Here is a 22862-nt window from a genome sequence, read left to right as displayed (position 1 = left end):
TGGCAATGCCATAGGATTCTCTGTGCTTCCTCTCTGGGGACACACCTACGGATAATTCCGTCTGCACATCTCTTAAAGAGATAGGGTTCATCCCACAAGTAGTACTTTGCATCAGTGACTAATTTCTTCTTTTGTATTCTATTGTACTCCTTGGGTATGAACTGTGCAGCTTTATAGTTTGCAATATCGGCAAACCATGGTGCTTCCTGAATGGCAAATAGATGTTCATCAGGGAACGTCTCAGAGATCTCAAGAAAGGGGAGGGACGTCCCTTCCACTGGCTCTATCCGGGACAGATGATCAGCCACTTGGTTCTCTGTCCCTTTTCTGTCTCTTATTTCTATATCAAACTCTTGCAGAAGCAATACCCATCTGATGAGCCTGGGTTTTGAATCCTGCTTTGTGAGTAGATATTTAAGAGCAGCATGGTCAGTATACACAATCACTTTTGATCCTACTAAGTATGATCTGAACTTGTCAATGGCGTAAACCACTGCAAGTAGTTCTTTTTCTGTGGTTGTGTAATTTTTCTGGGCATCATTTAGAACGCGACTGGCATAATAAATGACATGCAGAAGCTTGTCATGCCTCTGTCCCAATACTGCACCAATGGCATGATCACTGGCATCACACATTAACTCAAATGGCAATGTCCAGTCTGGTGCAGAAATGACTGGTGCTGTGATCAGCTTAGCTTTCAGCGTTTCAAACGCCTGCAGGCATGCTGTGTCAAACACAAATGGCGTGTCAGCAGCTAGCAGATTGCTTAGAGGTTTTGCAATTTTTGAAAAATCCTTTATAAACCTCCTATAGAATCCTGCATGCCCCAGAAAGCTTCTGATTGCCTTAACATTGGCAGGTGGTGGTAATTTTTCAATTACCTCTATTTTTGCTTGATCCACCTCTATTCCCTTGTTTGAGATTTTATGCCCAAGAACAATTCCTTCAGTCACCATGAAGTGACACTTTTCCCAGTTTAAAACTAGGTTGGTTTCTTGGCATCTTTTCAGAACAAGTTTCAGGTGATCAAGACAGGAGCTGAATGAGTCTCCATATACTGAGAAGTCATCCATGAAGACTTCCAGAAATTTTTCCACCATATCAGAGAAAATAGAGAGCATGCATCTCTGGAAGGTTGTAGGTGCATTGCATAGCCCAAAGGGCATCCTTCTATAAGCAAACACTCCGGATGGACATGTGAATGCTGTTTTCTCTTGATCCTGGGGATCTACTGCAATCTGGTTATAGCCTGAATAGCCATCCAAAAAGCAGTAATAATCATGACCTGCTAGTCTCTCTAGCATCTGGTCTATGAATGGTAAAGGAAAATGATCCTTTCTGGTGGCTGTATTGAGCCTTCTGTAGTCAATACACATGCGCCACCCTGTAACTGTTCTTGTAGGAACCAGTTCATTTTTTTCATTATGAATCACTGTCATGCCTCCTTTTTTTGGGACGACTTGAACAGGGCTCACCCAGGGGCTATCAGAAATGGGATAAATAATCCCATCCTCTAGTAATTTGGTGACCTCTTTCTGCACCACTTCCTTCATGGCTGGATTTAGCCGCCTCTGTGGTTGAACCACTGGTTTGGCATTATCCTCCAATAGGATTTTGTGCATGCATCTAGCTGGGCTTATGCCCTTAAGGTCACCTATGGACCACCCAAGAGCTGTCTTGTGTGTCCTTAGCACTTGAATAAGTGCTTCCTCTTCCTGTGAATTTAAAGCAGAGCTTATGATCGCTGGAAAAGTGTCACCTTCTCCTAGAAATGCATATTTCAAGGATGGTGGCAGTGGCTTGAGCTTTGGTTTAGGAGGTTTTTCCTCTTTCAGAAGAAAGTTCAAAGGCTCTTTCATGTCCCCTGAATCCTCCAAATCAGGCTGAACATCTTTAAAGATGTTTTCCAACTCTGATTCGAGACTCTCAGCCATGTTGATCTCTTCTACCAAAGAGTTAATTAGGTCAACTTTCATGCAGTCTGTTGATGTGTCTGGATACTGCATGGCTTTGACAGTGTTCAACTTGAACTCGTCATCGTTGACTCTCAGGGTTATTTTCCCCTGCTGGACGTCAATGAGGGATCGTCCAGTTGCTAGGAAGGGTCTTCCTAGAATGAGAGTAGCACTCTTGTGCTCCTCCATTTCCAGCACAACAAAGTCAGTGGGAAAGGCGAATGGCCCAACTCTGACAATCATGTCTTCAATCACGCCTGATGGGTATTTAGTGGAACCATCAGCAAGTTGGAGACATATCCGGGTTGGTTTAACTTCCTCAGTTAAGCCAAGCTTCCTGATAGTGGATGCAGGTATTAGGTTGATGCTTGCCCCAAGATCGCATAAAGCTGTCTTGGTGCAATCACCTTCTAATATGCATGGTATCAGAAAACTCCCAGGGTCTTTAAGCTTTTCAGGAAAGCTTTTCAGAATGACTGCACTGCATTCTTCAGTGAGGAGAACTCTTTCTGTTTCTCTCCACTCCTTTTTATGACTCAAGATCTCTTTCATGAACTTGGCATAAGAAGGTATTTGCTCAAGTGCCTCTGCAAATGGAATCTTTATTTCAAGAGTCCTTAGATAATCTGCAAAGCGAGCAAATTGCTTATCCTGCTCCTCTTTCCGGAGTTTTTGAGGATAAGGTATCTTGGCTTTATATTCCTCAACCTTAGTGGTTAAAGAAGCCTTTTTAGAGGGGTTGTTATCAGCACTTGTGTGTGTCTGATCCCTCACTGGCAATTGAGTACCAAAGTCAGAAGCTGGAGTGACGTTAGACGCCAACTCACTGTCTGTTCCTGGCGCCTGAACGCCAGAAATATGCCCACTTTGGGCGTTCAACGCTGGATTCTGCCCCATTTGGGCGTTCAACGCCAGATTCTTGCCCATTTCTGGCGTTGAACGCCAATCCTGCCTTGTTTCTGGCGCTGAACGCCAGTTTTGGGCATGGTCTGGGCGTTCAGCGCCAGCCTTCCACCCATTTTCTGGCGTTTTAGTGCCAGAATTATTTTTCCCTGGGCTCTTACTGTCCTCAGGTGAATCTTTGGTGGGTTGCTCATTTCTTGAATTTTTGATGCCTTGAGGTGGGGTATTTAATGTTTTCCCACTTCTTAATTGAACTGCTTGGCATTCTTCTGCTATTTGTCTTGATAGCTGCTGCTTTGTTTGCTTAATCTGTTCGTCTATATGTATATTAGCTATCCTTGTCTCCTGTAGCCTGTCCTTGAATTCAGCTAGCTGCTTTGTTAGAAAATCCAATTGCTGATTGAATTCAGCAGCTTGTTTTACAGTACTGAATTCAGCAGTTACTGTTTTAACCTCTTCATTCATGGAAGGGTTGCTGCTTAGATACAGATGCTGATTCCTGGCAACTGTATCAATGAGCTCTTGAGCCTCTTCAATTGTCTTTCTCATATGGATAGATCCACCAGCTGAGTAATCTAAAGACATCTGAGCTCCTTCTGCAAGCCCATAGTAGAAGATGTCTAACTGAACCCACTCTGAAAACATTTCAGAGGGGCATTTTCGTAGCATCTCTCTGTATCTCTCCCAAGCATCATAAAGAGATTCATTATCTCCTTGTTTAAAGCCTTGGATGTCCAGCCTTAGCTGTGTCATCCTTTTTGGAGGGAAATATTGATTCAGGAATTTTTCTGTCAGCTGTTTCCATGTCCTTATGCTGGCCTTAAGTTGATTATTCAACCACCTCTTAGCTTGATCTTTTATAGCAAATGGAAACAGTAATAGTCTGTAGACATCCTGATCTATTTCCTTATCATGTACTGTGTCAGCAATTTGTAAAAATTGTGCCAGAAACTCTGTAGGTTCTTCCTGTGGAAGACCGGAATACTGGCAACTTTGCTGCACCATAATAATGAGCTGAGGATTCAACTCAAAGCTACTAACTCCAATGGAGGGTATGCATATGCTACTCCCATATAAAGCAGTAGAGGGGTTAGAATATGACCCCAAAGTCCTCCTGGACTGTTCATTTCCACTTATGTCCATGATGGATATATGGATATAACTTGGACTGATTTATCCTTTTATTTATTTTATTTTATAAGAAGTAAATACTTAAATAAAATAAAATAACTAAAAAGAATTTGAATTTTGAAATAATTTTTTTTTCGTAAAAAAAAATAAAAAATAATTAGTTAAAAAAAAAGAAATTTTTGAAAAGGAGGGAAGATATTTTCGAAAATTAGAGAGAGAGAGAGTTAGTTAGGTAGTTTTGAAAAAGTTAAGAAACAAACAAAAAGTTAGTTAGTTAGTTGAAACAAATTTTGAAAAGATAAGAAGTTAGGAAGTTAGAAGAGATATTTTGAAAAGATATTTTTGAATTTAGTGAGGAGAGAGAAAAACAATAAGATAGTACAAGATTTAAAATTTTTAGATCTAATGCTCCTTGTTTTTGAAGATTTTGGAGGGAAAACACCAAGGAACACCAAACTTAAAAATTTTAAGATCAAGACACAAGGAAAACTCAAGAACACTTTGAAGACTCACAAGAACACAAGAACATGAAGAAAGAACACCAAACTTAAAATTTTTAGAAAACCAAACCAAAATTTTCGAAAACCAAAGGGGATTCAACAAGAAAACACCAAACTTAAAGTTTGGCACACAATTTAATAGAGAAATATTATTTATGAAAAAGAAGGTTTTGAAAAGAGTATAAAAGATTCTAACCCAATTACCAAGAACACAGATTAACGCTCTAGCCAAATGAGTTATGGGACCTTTGAAAATTTTTGGAAAGATTATTTTTGAAAACACCAAACTTAAGATTTGGCACAGGATTTAATAGAAAAATTATTTTTGAAAAAGGTTTTAAAAATATGATAGCCAATTATCATGAACATAAACACCACGTTCTAATTAACTGAGCTATAAATTTAAAGTGTTTTAACAAGGGATAAATAATAAAAGACTCTAAACCAAAAAGAAAGATTTTTTTCCTAATCTAAGCAACAAAATAATCCGTCAGTTGTTCAAACACGAACAATCCCCGGCAACGGCGCCAAAAACTTGGTGCACAAATTGTGAATCACACTTTTCACAACTCGTACCACTGACCAGCAAGTGCACTGGGTCGTCCAAGTAATACCTTACATGAGTAAGGGTCGAATCCCACGGAGATTGTTGGTTTGAAGCAATCTATGGTTATCTTGTAAATCTTAGTCAGGAAGTCAGTTATGTTTATCAGTTGAATTGTGAATAACCAGTAGAGCATAAATTAAAAGTTACTTGGTGTGCAGTAATGGAGAATATGTTGGAGTTTTGGAGATGCTTTGTCTTTTGAATCTCTGCTTTCCTCTGTCTTCTTGTTCACGCACGCACGTCCCCCTATGGCAAGCTGTGTGTTGGTGGATCACCGTTGTCAATGGCTACCTTCCATCCTTCCAGTGAAAACTACGCTCACGCACTCTGTCACAGCACGGCTAATCACCGGTCGGTTCTCGATCCGGTTGGAATAGGATTTACTATCCTTTTGCGTCTGTCACTAACGCCCAGCCTTCAGGAGTTTGAAGCTCGTCACAGTCATTCAATCCTTGAATCCTACTCGGAATACCACAGACAAGGTTTAGACTTTCCGGATTCTCATGAATGCCGCCATCAGTTCTAGCTTATACCACGGAGATTCTGATTAAGGAATCTAAGAGATACTCATTCAATCGGATATAGAACAGAGGTGGTTGTCAGGCACACGTTCATGGTTTGAGGAAGGTGATGAATGTCACAGATCATCACCTTCATCACAGTTAAGCGCGAATGAACATCTTAGATAGGGACAAGCGTGTTTGAATGGAAAACAGGAATACTTGCATTAATTCATTGAGACACAGCAGAGCTCCTCACCCCCAACAATGGGGTTTAGAGACTCATGCCGTCAGAGAATACAAAGTTTAGATCTGAAATGTCATGAGATCCGAAATAAGTCTCTAAAACTCGTTTAAATACTAAACTAGTAGCCTAGGGTTACAAAATACGAGTGGACTATGATGGATGATGCAGAGATCCACTTCTGGGGCCCACTTGGTGTGCTGGGGCCCACTTGGTGTGTGCTGGGGCTGAAACTTTAAGCAATTCACGTGCAGAGGCCATTTGTGGAGTTGAACGCCAGTTTTTGTGCCAGTTTGGGCGTTCAACTCCAGTTTTTTATCCTTTTCTGGCGCTGGACGCCAGAATTGGGCAGAGGGCTGGCGTTGAACGCCAGTTTACGTCGTCTATTCTTGTGCAAAGTATGAACTATTATATATTGCTGGAAAGCCCTGGATGTCTACTTTCCAACGCAATTGGAAGCACGCCATTTCAAGTTCTGTAGCTCCAGAAAATCCACTTTGAGTGCAGGGAGGTCAGAATCCAACAGCATCAGCAGTCCTTTTTCAGCCTGAATCAGATTTTTGCTCAGCTCCTTCAATTTCAGCCAGAAAAATACCTGAAATTACAGAAAAATACACAACTCATAGTAAAGTCCAGAAATATGAATTTTTCCTAAAAACTACTGGAAATAAACTAAAAACTAACTAAAACATACTCAAAACTATATGAAATTATCCCCAAAAAGCGTATAAAATATCCGCTCATCACCTTAACATTGGCAGGTGGTGGTAATTTTTCAATTACCTCTACCTTAGCTTGATCCACCTCTATTTCATTGTTCAAAATCTTGTGCCCAAGGACAATCCCTTCAGTCACCATAAAGTGACATTTTTCCCAGTTTAAAACCAAGTTGGTCTCTTGGCATCTTTTCAGAACCAGTGTTAGGTGATCAAGGTAGGAGCTGAATGAGTCTCCATATACTGAGAAGTCATCCATGAAGACTTCCAGAAATTTTTCCACCATATCAGAGAAAATAGAGAGCATGCATCTCTGAAAGGTTGCAGGTGCATTACACAACCCAAATGGTATCCTTCTGTAGGCAAATACTCCAGATGGACATATGAATGCTGTTTTCTCTTGATCTTGGGGATCTACTACAATTTGGTTGTAGCCTGAATAGCCATCCAAAAAGCAATAATAATCATGACCTGCTAGTCTTTCCAGCATCTGGTCTATGAATGGTAAAGGAAAATGATCCTTTCTGGTGGCTGTATTGAGCCTTCTATAGTCAATACACATGCGCCACCCTGTAACTATTCTTGTAGGAACCAGTTCATTATTTTTATTATGATCCACTGTCATGCCTCCCTTTTTGGGGACAACTTGGACAGGGCTCACCCAGGGGCTATCAGAAATAGGATAAATAATCCCAGCCTCTAGTAACTTGGTGACCTCTTTCTGCACCACTTCCTTCATGGCTGGATTTAGCCGCCTCTGTGGTTGAACCACTGGCTTAGCATCATCCTCTAATAGGATCTTGTGCATGCATCTAGCTAGGCTTATACCCTTAAGGTCACTTATGGACCACCCAAGAGCTGTCTTGTGTGTCCTTAGCACTTGGAGTAATGCTTCCTCTTCCTGTGGATTTAAAGCAGAGCTTATGATCACTGAAAAAGTGTCACTTTCTCCCAGAAATGTATATTTCAGGGATGGTGGTAATGGTCTGAGCTCGGGTTTAGGAGGTTTTTCCACTTCCTAAGGAAGTTTCAGAGGCTCTTTCAATTCCTCTGAATCCTCCAGATCAAGCTGAACATCTTTAAAGATGTCTTCTAGCTCTGATTCGAGACTCTCAGCCATGCTGATCTCCTCTACCAAAGAGTCAATAAGATCAACTTTCATGCAGTCTTTTGGTGTGTCTGGATGCTACATGGCTTTGACAGCATTTAATTTAAACTCATCCTCATTGACTCTCAGGGTTACTTTCCCCTTTTGGACGTCAATGAGAGTTCATCCAGTTGCTAGGAAAGGTCTTCCTAGGATGAGAGTAGCACTCTTGTGCTCCTCTATTTCCAGCACTACAAAGTCAGTGGGAAAGGCGAATGGCCCAACCCTGACAATCATGTCTTCAATCACGCCTGATGGGATATAATGGAGCCATGAGTAAGTTGGAGACATATCTGGGTTGGTTTGACTTCTTCAGTTGAACCAAGCTTTCTGATAGTGGATGCATGCATTAGGTTGATGCTTGTCCCAAGATCACATAAAGCTGTCTTGGTGCATTCACCCTCTAATATGCATGGTATCATAAAGCTCCTGGGATCTTTAAGCTTTTCTGGGAAGCTTTTCAAAATGACTGCACTGCATTCTTCAGTGAGGAGAACTCTTTCAGTTTCTCTCCAATTCTTCTTATGACTCAAGATCTCTTTCATGAACTTGGCATAAGAAGGTATTTGCTCAAGTGCCTCTGCAAATAGAATCTTTATTTCAAGAGTCCCGAGATAGTCTGCAAAGCGGGCAAATTGCTTATCCTGCTCCTCCTGGTGGAAATTTTGAGGATAAGGTATCTTGGCTTTGTATTCCTCAACCTTAGTTGCTGCAGGTTTATTTCCTACAGAGATGGTTGGAGAAGCCTTTTTAGAGGGGTTGCTATCAGCACTTGTGTGTGTCTGATCCCTCACTGGCGTTTGAACGCCAGAACTGAGCTTCCATTAGGCGTTTAACGCCAGCTCCTTGCCTCTTTCTGGCGTTTGAATGCCAGAATTGTTCCTCTCTGGGCTCTTACTGTCCTCAGAGGGATTTTGGACGATATTTTGCTCATCCTCTGTCAGTTGTTCTTTCCTTAGCTTTCTGCTGCTCTGGAGTGAGGTATTTAATATTTTCCCACTTCTTAATTGAACTGCCTGGCACTCTTCTGTTATCTGCTTTGATAACTGCTGTTTTGTCTGATTCAATTGTGCCTCCATATTTTTATTATCATTTTTAGTGTCTTGTAGCATCTCCTTGAATTCTGCTAGCTGTTTTGTTAGAAAGCACAATTGTTGATTGAGTTCAGCAACTTGTTCTGGAGGACTGAGTTCAGTAGGCACTGCTTTGGCTTCTTCTTTGATGGAGGACTCACTGCTTATGTACAGATGCTGATTTCTGGCAACTATATCAATAAGCTCTTGGGCCTCTTCAATAGTTTTCTTCATGTGTATAGATCCACCAGCTGAGTGGTCTAAGGACATCTGAGCTCCTTCTGTAAGCCCATAGTAGAAGATGTCTAATTGTACCTACTCTGAAAATATTTCAGAGGGGCATTTCCTTAGCATCCCTCTGTACCTCTCCCAGGCATTATAAAGGGATTCGTCATCCTCTTGTTTAAAGCCTTGGATGTCCAGCCTTAGCTGTGTCATCTTTTTTGGAGGGAAATATTGATTCAGGAATTTGTCTGATAACTGTTTCCATGTCCTTATGCTTGCTGTGGGTTGGTTATTTAACCACCTTTTAGCTTGATCTTTTACAGCAAACGGAAATAGTAACAGTCTGTGTACATCCTGATCTACCTCCTTGTCACGTACTATGTCAGCAATTTGCAAGAATTGTACCAGAAACTCAGTAGGTTCTTCCTGTGGAAGACCGGAATACTGGCAGTTTTGCTGCACCATGACAATGAGCTGAGGATTTAGCTCAAAATTGCCTGCTTTGATGGGGGGGGGTATACAGATACTACTCCCATATGCAGCAGTAGTGGGATTAGCATATGATCCCAGAGTCCTTCTGGACTGTTCATTTCCACTTAGATCCATGATGGATAAAATGAAATTGATGTGAATTACAAAGAAGATATATTTTTGTTTTTATTTTATTGGAGTAGAACAAACCAAATTATTAAGATAAATAAAAATTATAAGATAAAATAAAATAAAATAATTAGAAATTAAAATGTAGATTTTGAAAATCAAGGGAAAAATAAATTTGAAAATGAAAATAATTGCTTCATTGAGAAGATTGAAAAACTCTGGATATGATTTTTGAAAAAGATTTTGAATTTTGAAAGGATTTGACTTTAAAATAAAAATCTGAATTTTTAAAAGTAATATTTCGAAAATTAAATTTAAAATAAAGAGAAAAGATATTTTTGAATTCAATGAGAAAAGATAAAAACAATAAAATGACACAAGACTTAAAATTTTTTTGATCTAATACTCCTTATTTTCGAAAATTTGGAGGAAAAACACCAAGAAATACCAAACTTAAAAAGTTTAAGATCAAGACACAAGAAAGACTCAAGAACACGTTGAAGATTCACAAGAACACGAAGAACAAAAAGTCAAAAGACTCAAAGGACTCAAGAACATAAAAAAAGAACACCAAACTTAAAATTTTTAGAAAACCAAAAACAAATTTTTGAAAATTAAATAAGAACTAACAAGAAAACACCGAACTTAAAACTTGACATAAGATTTAATCAAAGAAAATTATTTTTGGAAAGGTTTTAAAAGGAGGATACCCAATCACCAAGAACATAAGCACAACGCTCTAGCCAATTGAGCTATAAATTTAACGTATTTTACTAAGGTATTTAATAAATAAAAAAAATTTTGAAAACTAAAAATTTGAAAAAGCAAAAGAAAAACAAGAAAAGAAACAAAACAAGACAAACCAAAGATTAAGAAAGAACAATGAACACAAATTTGAAAATTTATAAGAGAATAAAAACATGCAATTGACACCAAACTTAAAATATGAAACTTAACTCAAACAGAAAAACTCAATTATCAGTTTATAAAATTTTTGAAAAATTTAAAAAGAGAAAATAAGGATTTAGAAAAAGAAATTTTAACCAAAACAATAATAGAAGACTCTAAACCAAAAAGAAAATTTTTTCCTAAACTAAGCAACAAAATAAACCGTCAGTTGTCCAAACTCGAACAATCCCTGGCAACGGCACCAAATACTTGGTGCACGAAATTGTGATTCACACTTTTCACAACTCCGCACAACTAACCAGCAAGTGCACTGGGTCGTCCAAGTAATACCTTATGTGAGTAAGGGTCGATCCCACGGAGATTGTTGGCTTGAAGCAATCTATGGTTATCATGTAAATCTTAGCCAGGAGATTAATTATGATTATTAGTTTGAATTGCGAAAAATAAAAGAGCATTAAATAAATACTTGTTATGCAGTAATGGAGAATATGTTGGAGTTTTGGAGATGCTTTGTCTTCTGAATCTCTGCTTTCTCCCTGTCTTCTTCTTCACGCACGCAAGGTTTCTCCTATGGCAAGCTGTGAGTTGGTGGATCACCGTTGTCAATGGCTACCATCCGTCCTCTCAATGAAAATGGTCCAGGTGCGCTGTCACCGCACGGCTAATCATCTGTTGGATATCAATTATGCTGGAATAGGATCCATTGATCCTTTTGTGTTTGTCACTACGCCCAACCCTTGTGAGTTTGAAGCTCGTCACCGTTATTTAATTCCTGAATCCTACTCAGAATACCACAGACAAGGTTTAGACTTTCCGGATTCTCAAGAATGCTGCCAATGGATTCTAGCTTATACCACGAAGATTCTGATTAAGGAATCTAAGAGATACTCATTCAATCGAAGGTAGAACAGAAGTGGTTGTCAGGCACGCGTTCATAGATTGAGAATGGTGATGAGTGTCACAGATCATCACATTCACCATATTGAAGAGCGAATGAACATCTTAGGTAGAAACAAGCGTGTTTGAATAGAAAACAGAAATAATTGCATTAATTCATCGAGACACAGCAGAGCTCCTCACCCCCAACAATAGAGTTTAGAGACTCATGCCATCGAGATACAATGTCAAACGTGAAAATGTCATGAGGTGCAAAATAAATCTCTAAAAGTTGTTTAAATACTAAACTAGTAACCTAGGTTTACAAAAAAATGAATAAGCTATGATAGATAGTGTAGAAATCCACTTCTGGGGCCCACTTGGTGTGTGCTGGGGCTGAGACTTAAGCTTTACATGTGTCTAGGCTGTTTCGGGAGTTAAACGCCAGGTTGTAACCTGTTTTGGGCGTTTAACTCCAACTTGTAACCTGTTTCTGGCATTTAACGCCAGAATGCAACATGGAGCTGGCGTTGAACGCCAATTTACGTCATTTATCCTTGAGAAAAGTATGGACTATTATATATTGCTGGAAAGCCCTGGATGTCTACTTTCCAACGCAATTGAGAGTGTGCCATTTGGACTCCTGTAGCTCCCGAAAATCTATTTCGACTGCAAAGAGGTCAGAATCCAACAGCATCTGCAGTCCTTTTTTAGCCTGAATCAGATTTTTGCTCAGCTCCCTCAATTTTAGCCAGAAAATACCTGAAATCACAGAAAAACACACAAACTCATAGTAAAATCCAGAAATATGAATTTTGCCTAGAAACTAATAAAAGTATACTTAAAAACTAACTAAAACATACTAAAGACTACTTGAAATTAACCCAAAAAAGCGTATAAAATATCCGCTCATCAGTAACATAAACCAAGTTAGAAACCAATTTGACTCAAGTGGGTTGCACAAGTGAAATGCACCAATCATTGTAAATGAATGAACCATACTCAAGAAGGCTGCAAGTTAGGATCAAATGGTAAGCTTAGTGCGAGTCAAAACGCATTTGTCCTAACTTGGAAGGTAAAAACATATGAAGGTTCAAATCATATCATGAAAACGCAATAAATCGTAGAAATGCTGATCCAAGTAGCCTAGAACTTGAACTTGGCGTAGGTCGAGTGAAACTCAATTCCAACAGGGTTAAGTTCAGTTCCAGGAAACAAGTTTAAAAACAAAACAACTTCCAGAAACTTGGGCAGTATTCCGGCAGTAATTTGAATGTTTTCGGATAACAAACAGCAGTAAAACGCAAGTATATGAATCCAAAAGAATTTGCAACAACATGGGAAAGCAAAGATTACATATGATTAAGCAGCAACAATCTCAATTATGCACTGAAACTCAGCAAGGCAGCATGTAAGAACCAAAAACTTAGCATAGCCTTAACCAAAATCCAAAAATAGCAGCAACAACCATCATTCAGCCAACATGCACATTTAAGCAAATAAACACAAACGGAGCACTTATCAGGCCTAAAATCTTCTAACTACATCCTAACTACCTAACAGCATGCAATTCTATCTAACCTAACATACAAAATTCAAATAGTAATCTAATCCAACACTAACTAACAAAATCAATTAAACAATAAAGAACAGAGCATCAAGACAGGGGAAGAAACCTGTCAGGGAAGCAAAAGCAGAACCAGAGAAGAAATGAGGCTGAGAGGAGAAGAGGTTGCAGAGCTGCAATGCCGCCCAGGAATAGTGGTGGCAGAGCTTGCGGCGGCGTTGGAACCGGCGTAGGAGAAGGGGAGTGGAAGCGCCGAAAACAGAGCAAGGAGAAGAGCAGAGAGCAGCTCTTCTTGATGCAATAATGGTGAGAGGGAAAGAGTAGAAGGGGGTGAGTGAATGGTTGTGGGGGTGGTTAAGGCTCACCGGCGACAATGGCGGTCGTGGCGGTGATGACGCTGGCGGAGGGCATAGAGAGACCGTGAACTGTGGGAGGGAGAAAGGAAGAAAGAAGGAGGGAAGGAGGGAGAAGAGGGAGTGCCGCGGTGGTTGATGGTGGCGGACGGAATGTTGTCGCCAGGCTGGTGGTGGTTGAGGGGGTTATGGGGTTTGGAGGTTGGAGGGAGTTATGATTTTTGAATCCACGCGTACGCGTAATGCGTGCACGTGGATGGAATGGAGGGGAAACTGACGCGGGAGCGCCAAGTGTGCTTAAGTGTGGATGAGGAGGTGTGCGCCCACGTGTACACATGATGTGCGCATCCGCATAGGTTGAAATTTGCGCGAGTAGCGCATTGCACGCGCAGTGTACGCGTAACTCTCGGATCCAACTATTGGGGTTTACTTTCAATATATCGACGCGTGCGCGTACAGCGTGCGCACGCGTTCCTACCTCTTTTTTTTCTTTTTTTTTCTTTTTTTTCAAAAACACTAAGAAAATATCAAAATTCTCCTAACCTTCGCTATGACTAAAAAACTACCTAAAATGCAAAATCAACCATATTTTTGAATTTTTGAGGATTTTTCAAACAATTTGAGAAAACTTGCAATCCAAGCAAAAACTCAAATTCAAGAACCATCTTTATTCAATGCATAAGACGCATAAACAACCCAACAAGCAAGACAAAATATACTAAAGAGTAAAGAAGCTACCTACAATGGCGACTCAACTCATTCAATTATTATATCTACAAGAGAATGGAAAGAGTTTACCATGGTGGGGTGTCTCCCACCAAGCACTTTTAGTTTAAATCCTTAAGTTGGACATATAGGAGGCTCCTTGTCAAGGTGGCTTATGCTTGTATTCATCCTTGAACCTCCAAGAATGCTCGCTCTTCAATTGGTTGTCAGAATTTCCAACCATCTTCATCAAGCTTAGGTGAGGCTCTTCCCAAGATATGAGCTCCCAAAATTGGTCTTCATGTTGTGATCCGAGATCCCATATCTTATTTTCACACCCTTCTTCTAGGTGATCAAGACAATTCCATTTAGGTGGTAAGTTATCCGAATTCTCATGTGAGCACCAAACAATCCTCCTAGACCCCATCAATTGAGCACTACATCCAACATTTCTATCAAACGCTGAACATGCAACCATAGTGAACCTAGGATGATGTCTCCAACCATTACGTAACTCACCCCTACTCTTAACTCCACAAAGGGCTCTAAGTTGACCATCATTTTCAAGCAACCCATATTCAAGTGAGAAAGCAAAGCTTAAAGAAAGGAATTGTACCCACTTGAATATTGCGTTGGGAGATGGTGGTTTAGGGAGGATGACCTCCCCATACTTAGCTAATGCAAGGTCCTTTCCTTGTGGTCTTCCTTTGCACTCCCACCTCCTTGCAAGTTTCTTTAACTTCAATTCCTTGCTCATCAACTTCTTCTATCTCTTTCCCATCACTCTCATCATAAATAGGAGGTTTAGTGAAATCTACCTCAACATCAATTCCAAGCATAGCGGGGAAGGATTCTTCAAGGTCAAAAGGATCATATTTTGTTTCGGAATTATCATAGATGGGAGGGCCTATTACTTGGGATACTTCTTCCAATTCTTCAATCACATTGTGTCTTGGGGGTTGTACATCCTCCCCAACATTGCTCTCTAATCCAATGGAAGAAGGTTCAACAAGATCATCAAGGGGATTGATCAATGTGGACAAAAAATCACTAATGATGGAATCCACTTCTTGATCAATATCCCTCAACTCTCTATCCAATTCCTTAACATCCCGTCCTAACTCCGTAGAAGGAGGCTCTTCAACTTGCAATTCCTCTATGTACTCAACATATCCTAAGTAGCCAACCACTACTTCCTTTTGTTCAATAACCTCTACCTCCTCCTCTTGTTGTACTTCTTGTTGTAACTCCTCTTCCTCACCTTGGAGCTTCAAGCCCATTCCCTCACTAAGCTCCTTGGGTGCTCCTCCACATTCAACAATAGGAGTACCCGGGATGCATGAGCTTAGATGGGGGTTATGCAAATCACATCTTCCACCATGATAGCCATCTTGGCTTCTATCTCCTTAAACTCCTTTTCTGTCTCCTCTTGTTGCCTTAGGATATGAGATTCAAGATCTCTTAGTTCTTGCGCGAGGGCTTCATCGAAGGGCGGTGGTGAGGGTTCATTGCTTGAAAGAAAGGTGTTGTTGGAAGATGGTCCATGTTGGTGAAAGTCTTGAGGTGGTGTACATGGAATTTATGGTTCTTGGGAGTATTGGTGTTGGAATAGTGGTGGCTCTAGATATGGTTCATATGGTGGTTGGTATGGTGGATATGAGTTGGGGTTATATGGAGGTGGATGGTGGTATGAGGCTTGTGAGTATGGTTGTTGAGGGCTATGTTGAGGGAAGGGGTCATATGCATGTGATGGTTGTGGTTGACAATCACAATAAGGGTCATCACATACATTAGACTGGTATGCATTAGGATTAGGCGTATACCCATAAGAATCCGAAGAGTAGTTATGTCGGGGTGGCACTTGAACGGTTCGGATGGCATAAAATGCCCTTTGGTCCTTGCGCATCTCCGTGAGGAGAGTAGTCATATCCTCAAGCACTCTTGTCAAGCCTTGATCTCTAAATCCTTGATGCACATCCTCATCGAAGCTTTCATTTCCTACAACATAGTTTGAACCACATTCATAGCCAAAAGGATGAGAATTCATAGTGTCAAGAGAAAATAAAAACAAATTCTAACAAGAAACAAGGAAAACCAAATCCCAAAACTAGCGAAAACTAACAAGCAAACCCAAAAACCAAGCTATTCACAGTATATACAAAGCCTATAACATAGCACCATTGCAATTTCCCGGCAACGGTGCCATTTTGATGAGTGAATTCTTTGACGGTATAGAATTTCCTCAAATGAATGAATTCTCGTTGCAAGTATAGTTCTAACTCGACAAAGAATCCTCACATGCAAAAATATTGGTTGTCACAAAGAACAAACCCCAAATAAGAATTAACCAAAGTATTTAGACTCTGGGTCGTCTCACAAGGAATTGCAATGAAGTGGGCAACTATTGGCTATGAAGGACAAGGGGGTTTGATTTATAATAGGACAAGAAAAGTAAATCAAATAAGCAATTAAAGAAAGCAAAATAAAGAACTCTTGGCTAAGACATGGGAAATTGAGATCACCATCCTTGTCAACAAACCAAATATTGATAATTATAAGGAACCGAGCTCATTAGGTCTACTCACTGATGAGCGGATAATTTATACTCTTTTTGGCATTGTTTTTACATAGTTTTTAGTATGTTTTAGTTACTTTTTATTATATTTTTATTAGTTTTTATTCAAAAATTAAATTTCTATACTTTACTATGAGTTTTTGTGTTTTTTGGTGATTTTAGGTATTTTCTGGCTGAAATTGAAGGACCTGAGCAAAAATCTGATTCAGAGGCTGAAAAATGACTGCAAATGCTGTTGGATTCTGACCTCCCTGCCCTCGAAATAGATTTTCTGGAGCTACAGAAGCTCAATTGAAGCGCTCTCAGTTGTGTTGGAAAGTAGATATCCTGGGATTTCCAGCAATATATAATAGTCCATACTTTGCCCGAGATTTGATGGCCCAAACTGGCGTACAAAGTCAGCCTAAAATTTTTGGCGTAAAACGCCCAAACTGGCACCAGAATTGGAGTTAAACGTCCAAACTGGCACCAAAGCTGGCGTTTAACTCCAGGAACAGCCTAAGCACAAAAAAGCTTCAATGCTCAGCCCAAGCACATATCAAGTGGGCCCCAGAAGTTGATTTCTGCACTATCTGCACTTAGTTACTCATTTTCTGTGGTATTCCGAGTAGGATCCGGGATCTGGAAGGTCTAAACCTTGTCTGTGGTATCCCGAGTAGGATCTGGGAAGGGATGACTATGACGAGCTTTAAACCTGCAAATGTGGGGCACAAGTGATAGTGTGCAAAAGGACAATGGTCTTATTCTGACGCTAGCGGGAACCGATAGATGGTTAGCTGTGCAGTGACAGCGCATATGGATTTGTTTTCATCCGAGAGGATCATACAGCTTCCCATGGAAGGAGGTAACGCATGGTTGGAAGAAGGCAGTAGAAAAGCAGAAGTTTAGAAGCAACGAAGCATCTCCATACGTTTATCTGAAATTCTCACAAGTGAATTACATAAGAAACTTTATTTTATTTTATATTTTATTTATATTTTAATTATCAAAACCTCATAACCATTTGAATCTGCCTGACTGAGATTTACAAGGATGACCATAGCTTGCTTCAAGCCGACAATCTCCGTGGGATCGACCATTACTCACGTAAGGTTTATTACTTGGACGACCCAGTGCACTTGCTGGTTAGTTGTGCGGAGTTGTGAAAAAGAGTTGAGATTACATTCGTGCGTACCAAGTTGTTGGCGCTGTTGAGATCACAATTTCGTGCACCAAGTTTTTGACGCCGTTGCCGGGGATTGTTCGAGTTTGGACAACTGACGGTTCATCTTGTTGGTCAAATTAGGTAATTTTATTTTATTTTTAAGTTTTTTATTTTCAAAAAATTCAAAAAAAAATTAATAAAGCCATAAAAACCAAAAATATTTTGTGTTTCTTGTTTGAGTCTAGTGTCAAATTTTAAGTTTGGTGTCGATTGCATCTTTTTAATTTTCTTTAATTTTCGAAAATTCATCATGTGTTCTTCATTGATCTTCAAATTGTTCTTGATGAATTTCCTTGTTTGATCTTTAAATTTTCTTGTTTTGTATTTTTTCTTCTTTTTCATATGCATTCTTGAATTATTAGTGTCTAAACATTAAAAATTTTTAAGTTTGGTGTCTTGCATGTTTTTTTTTTCTTTTCTAAAAAATTTTTCAAAAATAAGTTCTTGATCTTCAAAGTGTTCTTGGTGTTCATCTTGACATTCAAAGTGTTTTTGCATGTATTAGTTGTTTTGATTTTAATTTCTTATGTCTTGGGTCATTTTGATGATTTTCTCTCTCCTCACTAAAAATTCAAAAATCAAAAAAATATCTTTCCCTTATTTTACTCATAATTTTCGAAAATTTGAATTGATTTAGTCATAAAGGTTTAAAGTTTAATTGTTTCTCATTAGTCAAGTCAATTTTCAATTTAAAAATCCTATCTTTTCAAAACTTTTTCAAAACTCAAATCTTTTTCATTTTTTCCTAATATTTTTCGAAAATTTTAAAAATTTGATTTTCAAAATCTTTTTCTTATTTTTATTTCATGATTTTCGAATTAATTGCTAACATTTAATATTTCGATTCAAAAAATTTTCAAGTTGTTACTTGCCTATTAAGAAAGGATCAATCTTTAAATTCTAAAATAATATCTTTTAATTTCTTGTTAGTTAAGTAATCAACTTTAATTTCAAAAATCAAATCTTTTTAATTTCCAATTCAAATCTTTTTAATTTCAATCATATATTTTTCAAAATTTAATTTCAAAATCCTTTTCTAAAAAGTTTTCTATTTCAAATCTTTTTAACTACTTGACTCTTTGTTTGATTTTAAAAGTTTTTATTTCAATCATATCTTTTTCAAAACCACCTAACTACTTTTCTCTCTCCAATTTTCGAAAATCACTAACCACTTTTTCAAAAATCTTTTTAATTAAATAATTTATTTAGTTTTCAAATTTTATTGTATTTCTTTTCATATTTTTGAATACTAACCAATATTTAAAATAAAAACAAAAATATTTTACTTTTATTTTAATTTAAAATTCGAATTTTCTCCCTCTCTCATCTCTTTCTATTTATTTATTTATTTACCAACACTTCTCTTCTTCTTATAATTCGAACTCTCTCTCCTTCTCTGTGGTCGAATTCTTCATCTTCTCCCTTCTTTATTCTACTCTTCTATTCTTCTAATCACATAAAGGAATCTCTATACTGTGACATAGAGGATTCCTATTCTTTTTTGTTCTCTTCTTTTTCATATCAGCAGGAGCAATGATAAGAACATTCTTGTTGAAGCTGATCCGGAACCTGAAAGGACTCTAAAGAGGAAGCTAAGAGAAGCTAAAGCACAACACTCTATAGAGGACCTGACAGAATTTTTCGAAAAAGAAGAAGAGATGGCCGAACCCAACAACAATGGTGGAGATGCAAGGAAGATGCTTGGTGACTTTATTGCACCCTCTTCTGACTTATGTGGAAGAAGCATCTCATTTCCTGCAATTGGAGCAAACAACTTTGAGCTTAAGCCTCAATTAGTTTCTCTAATGTAGCAAAATTGCAAGTTTCATGGACTTTCATTGGAAGATCTTCATCAGTTCTTAACTGAATTCTTACAAATCTGTAACACTGTTAAGACCAATAGGGTTAATCCTGAGGTATACAGACTTATGCTTTTCCTCTTTGCAATAAGAGACAGAGTTAGGACATGGTTGGACTCACAACCTAAAGATAGCCTGAACTCTTGGGAAAAGCTGGTCAATGCTTTCTTGGCCAAATTCTTTCCACCTCAAAAGTTGAGCAAGGTTAGAGTGGAAGTCCAAACCTTCAGACAGAAGGAAGGTGAATCCCTCTATGAAGCTTGGGAAAGATACAAGCAATTGATCAAAAGGTGTCTTTCTGACATGTTTTTAGAATGGAGCATCATATGTATATTCTATGATGGTCTGTCTGAATTGTCCAAGATGTCATTGAACCACTGGTACACGAAATTGTTATCATCAACAATGGCACCAAAGACTTGGAGCTCTCAAACGTGAATCACACTTTGTCACAATTCCACACAACTAACCAGCAAGTGCACTGGGTCGTCCAAGTAATACCTTACGTGAGTAAGGGTCGATCCCACGGAGATTGTCGGCTTGAAGCAAGCTATGGTCATCTTGTAAATCTCAGTCAGGCAGATTTAAATGGTTTTGGAGAATTGATAATTATAAAATAGAATAAAGATAGAGATACTTATGTAATTCATTGGTAGAAATTTCAGATAAGCATATGAAGATGCTTTGTTCCTCTCGAACCTCTGCTTTCCTATTGCCTTCTTCTAACCATTCATACTACTTTCCATGGCAAGCTTTATGTTGGGCATCACCATTGTCAATGGCTACTTCCCATCCTCTCAGTGAAAATGTTCCAAATGCGCTGTCGCCGCACGGCTAATCATCTGTCGGTTCTCGATCATGTTGGAATAGGATCTATTGATCCTTTTGCGTCTGTCACACGCCCAACAATCGCTAGTTTGAAGCTCGTCACAGTCATCCCTTCCCAGATCCTACTCGGAATACCACAGACAAGATTTAGACTTTCCGGATCTCAAGAATGACTGCCAATAATTCTAGCCTATACCACGAAGGTTCCAATCTTAGATTAGAAACCCAAGAGATACGCATTCAAGCCATTGCTAGTAGAACAGAGGTGGTTGTCAGGCACATGTTCATAGGTGAGAATGATAATGAGTGTCATGGATCATCACATTCATCAAGTTGAAGAACGAATGAATATCTTAGAGAAGAAGCATGTATGAATTGAATAGAAGAACAATAGTAATTGTATTAATTCATGAAGAACAGCAGAGCTCCACACCTTAATCTATTGTGTGTAGAAACTCCACCGTTGAAAATACATAAGTGAAAATAGTCTAAGCATGGCCGAATGGCCAGCCTCAAAGGGCTAAGGACTAAACGTCCAAAGATAGATGAAAATACAATAGTAAAAGATCCTATTTATAGAAAATTAGTAGCCTAGGGTTACAGAAATAAGTAATTAATGCAGAAATCTTCTTCCGGGCCCACTTGGTGTGTGCTTGGGCTGAGCATTGAAGCTTTCACGTGTAGAGACTTTTCTTGGAGTTAAACACCAGCTTTTGTGCCAGTTTGGGCGTTTAACTCCAGCTTTTATGCCAGTTCTGGCGTTTTGACGCCAAAATTTCTATGCTGACTTTGAACGCCGGTTTGGGCCATCAAATCTCGGGCAAAGTATGAACTATTATATATTTCTAGAAAGCCCAGGATGTCTACTTTCCAACGCAATTGAGAGCGCGCCAATTGGGCTTCTGTAGCTCCAAAAAATCCACTTCGAGTGTAGGGAGGTCAAAATCCAACAGCATCTGCAGTCCTTTTTCAGCCTCTGAATCAGATTTTTGCTCAGGTCCCTCAATTTCAGCCAGAAAATACTTGAAATCACAGAAAAATACACAAACTCATAGTAAAGTCCAGAAACGTGATTTTTATTTAAAAACCAATAAAAACATAATAAAAATTAACTAAAATATACTAAAAACATACTAAAAACAATGCCAAAAAGCGTATAAATTATCCGCTCATCACAACACCAAACTTAAATTGTTGCTTGTCCCCAAGCAACTGAAATTCAAATAGGATAAAAAGAATAGAATATACAATGAATTCCAAAAACATCTATGAAGATCAGTCTTAATTAGATGAGCGGGGCTTTTAGCTTTTTGCTTCTGAACAGTTTTGGCATCTCACTTTATCCCTTGAAGTTCAGAATGATTGCCAAAACTGTTCAGAAGCAAAAACGCTACAAGTCCCGCTCATCTAATTCGAACTAAGTTCATTGATAAGTTTGGAATTCGTTTAATATTCTCTTCTTTTTATCCTAATTTGTTTTTAGTTGCTTGGGGACAAGCAACAATTTAAGTTTGGTGTTGTAATGAGCGGATAATTTATATCCTTTTTGGCATTGTTTTTACATAGTTTTTAGTATATTTTTGTTACTTTTTATTATATTTTTATTAGTTTTTATTCAAAAATCACATTTCTGGACTTTACTATGAGTTTGTGTATTTTTCTGTGATTTCAGGTATTTTCTGACAGAAATTAAGGGACCTGAGCAAAAATCTAATTCAGAGGCTGAAAAAGGACTGCAGATGCTGTTGGATTCTGACCTCTCTGCACTAGAAGTAGATTTTCTGGAGCTATAGAAACCCAATTGGCGCGCTCTTAGTTGAGTTGGAAAGTAGACATCCTGGGCTTTCCAGCAATATATAATAGTCCATACTTTGCCCGAGATTTGATGGCCCAAACTGGCGTTCAAACTCAGCCTAAAATTTCTGGCGTAAGACGCCCAAACTGGCACCAAAATTGGAGTTAAACGTCCAAACTGGCACCAAAGCTGGCGTTTAACTCCAGGAACAGCCTAAGCACGAAAACGCTTCAATGCTCAGCTTAAGCACACACCAAGTGGGTCCCGGAAGTGGATTTCTGTACTATCTGCACTTAGTTACTCATTTTCTGTAACCCTAGGTTACTAGTCTAGTATATAAACTACTTTTAGAGATTTATTTTATATCTTTGGAATATCTTTGGATCATTTTAGGTCTTTTGACCATCTTTGGGTTCATCATTGTACACGTTTGGAGGCTGGCTTCACGGCCATGCCTAGACCTCTTTTCACTTATGTATTTTCTACGGTGGAGTTTCTACACCCCATAGATTAAGGTGTGAGCTCTGCTGTTCTTCATGAATTAATGCAATTACTACTATTTTTCTATTCAATTCACACCTACTTCTTCT

This window comes from Arachis ipaensis, chromosome B2 (assembly GCF_059453495.1).
Source record: "Arachis ipaensis isolate K30076 ecotype BB chromosome B2, ASM5945349v1, whole genome shotgun sequence".
Taxonomy (NCBI): domain Eukaryota; kingdom Viridiplantae; phylum Streptophyta; class Magnoliopsida; order Fabales; family Fabaceae; genus Arachis; species Arachis ipaensis.
The sequence above is the reverse complement of the archived record's forward strand: the minus strand, read 5'-3'. Positions refer to the sequence as shown.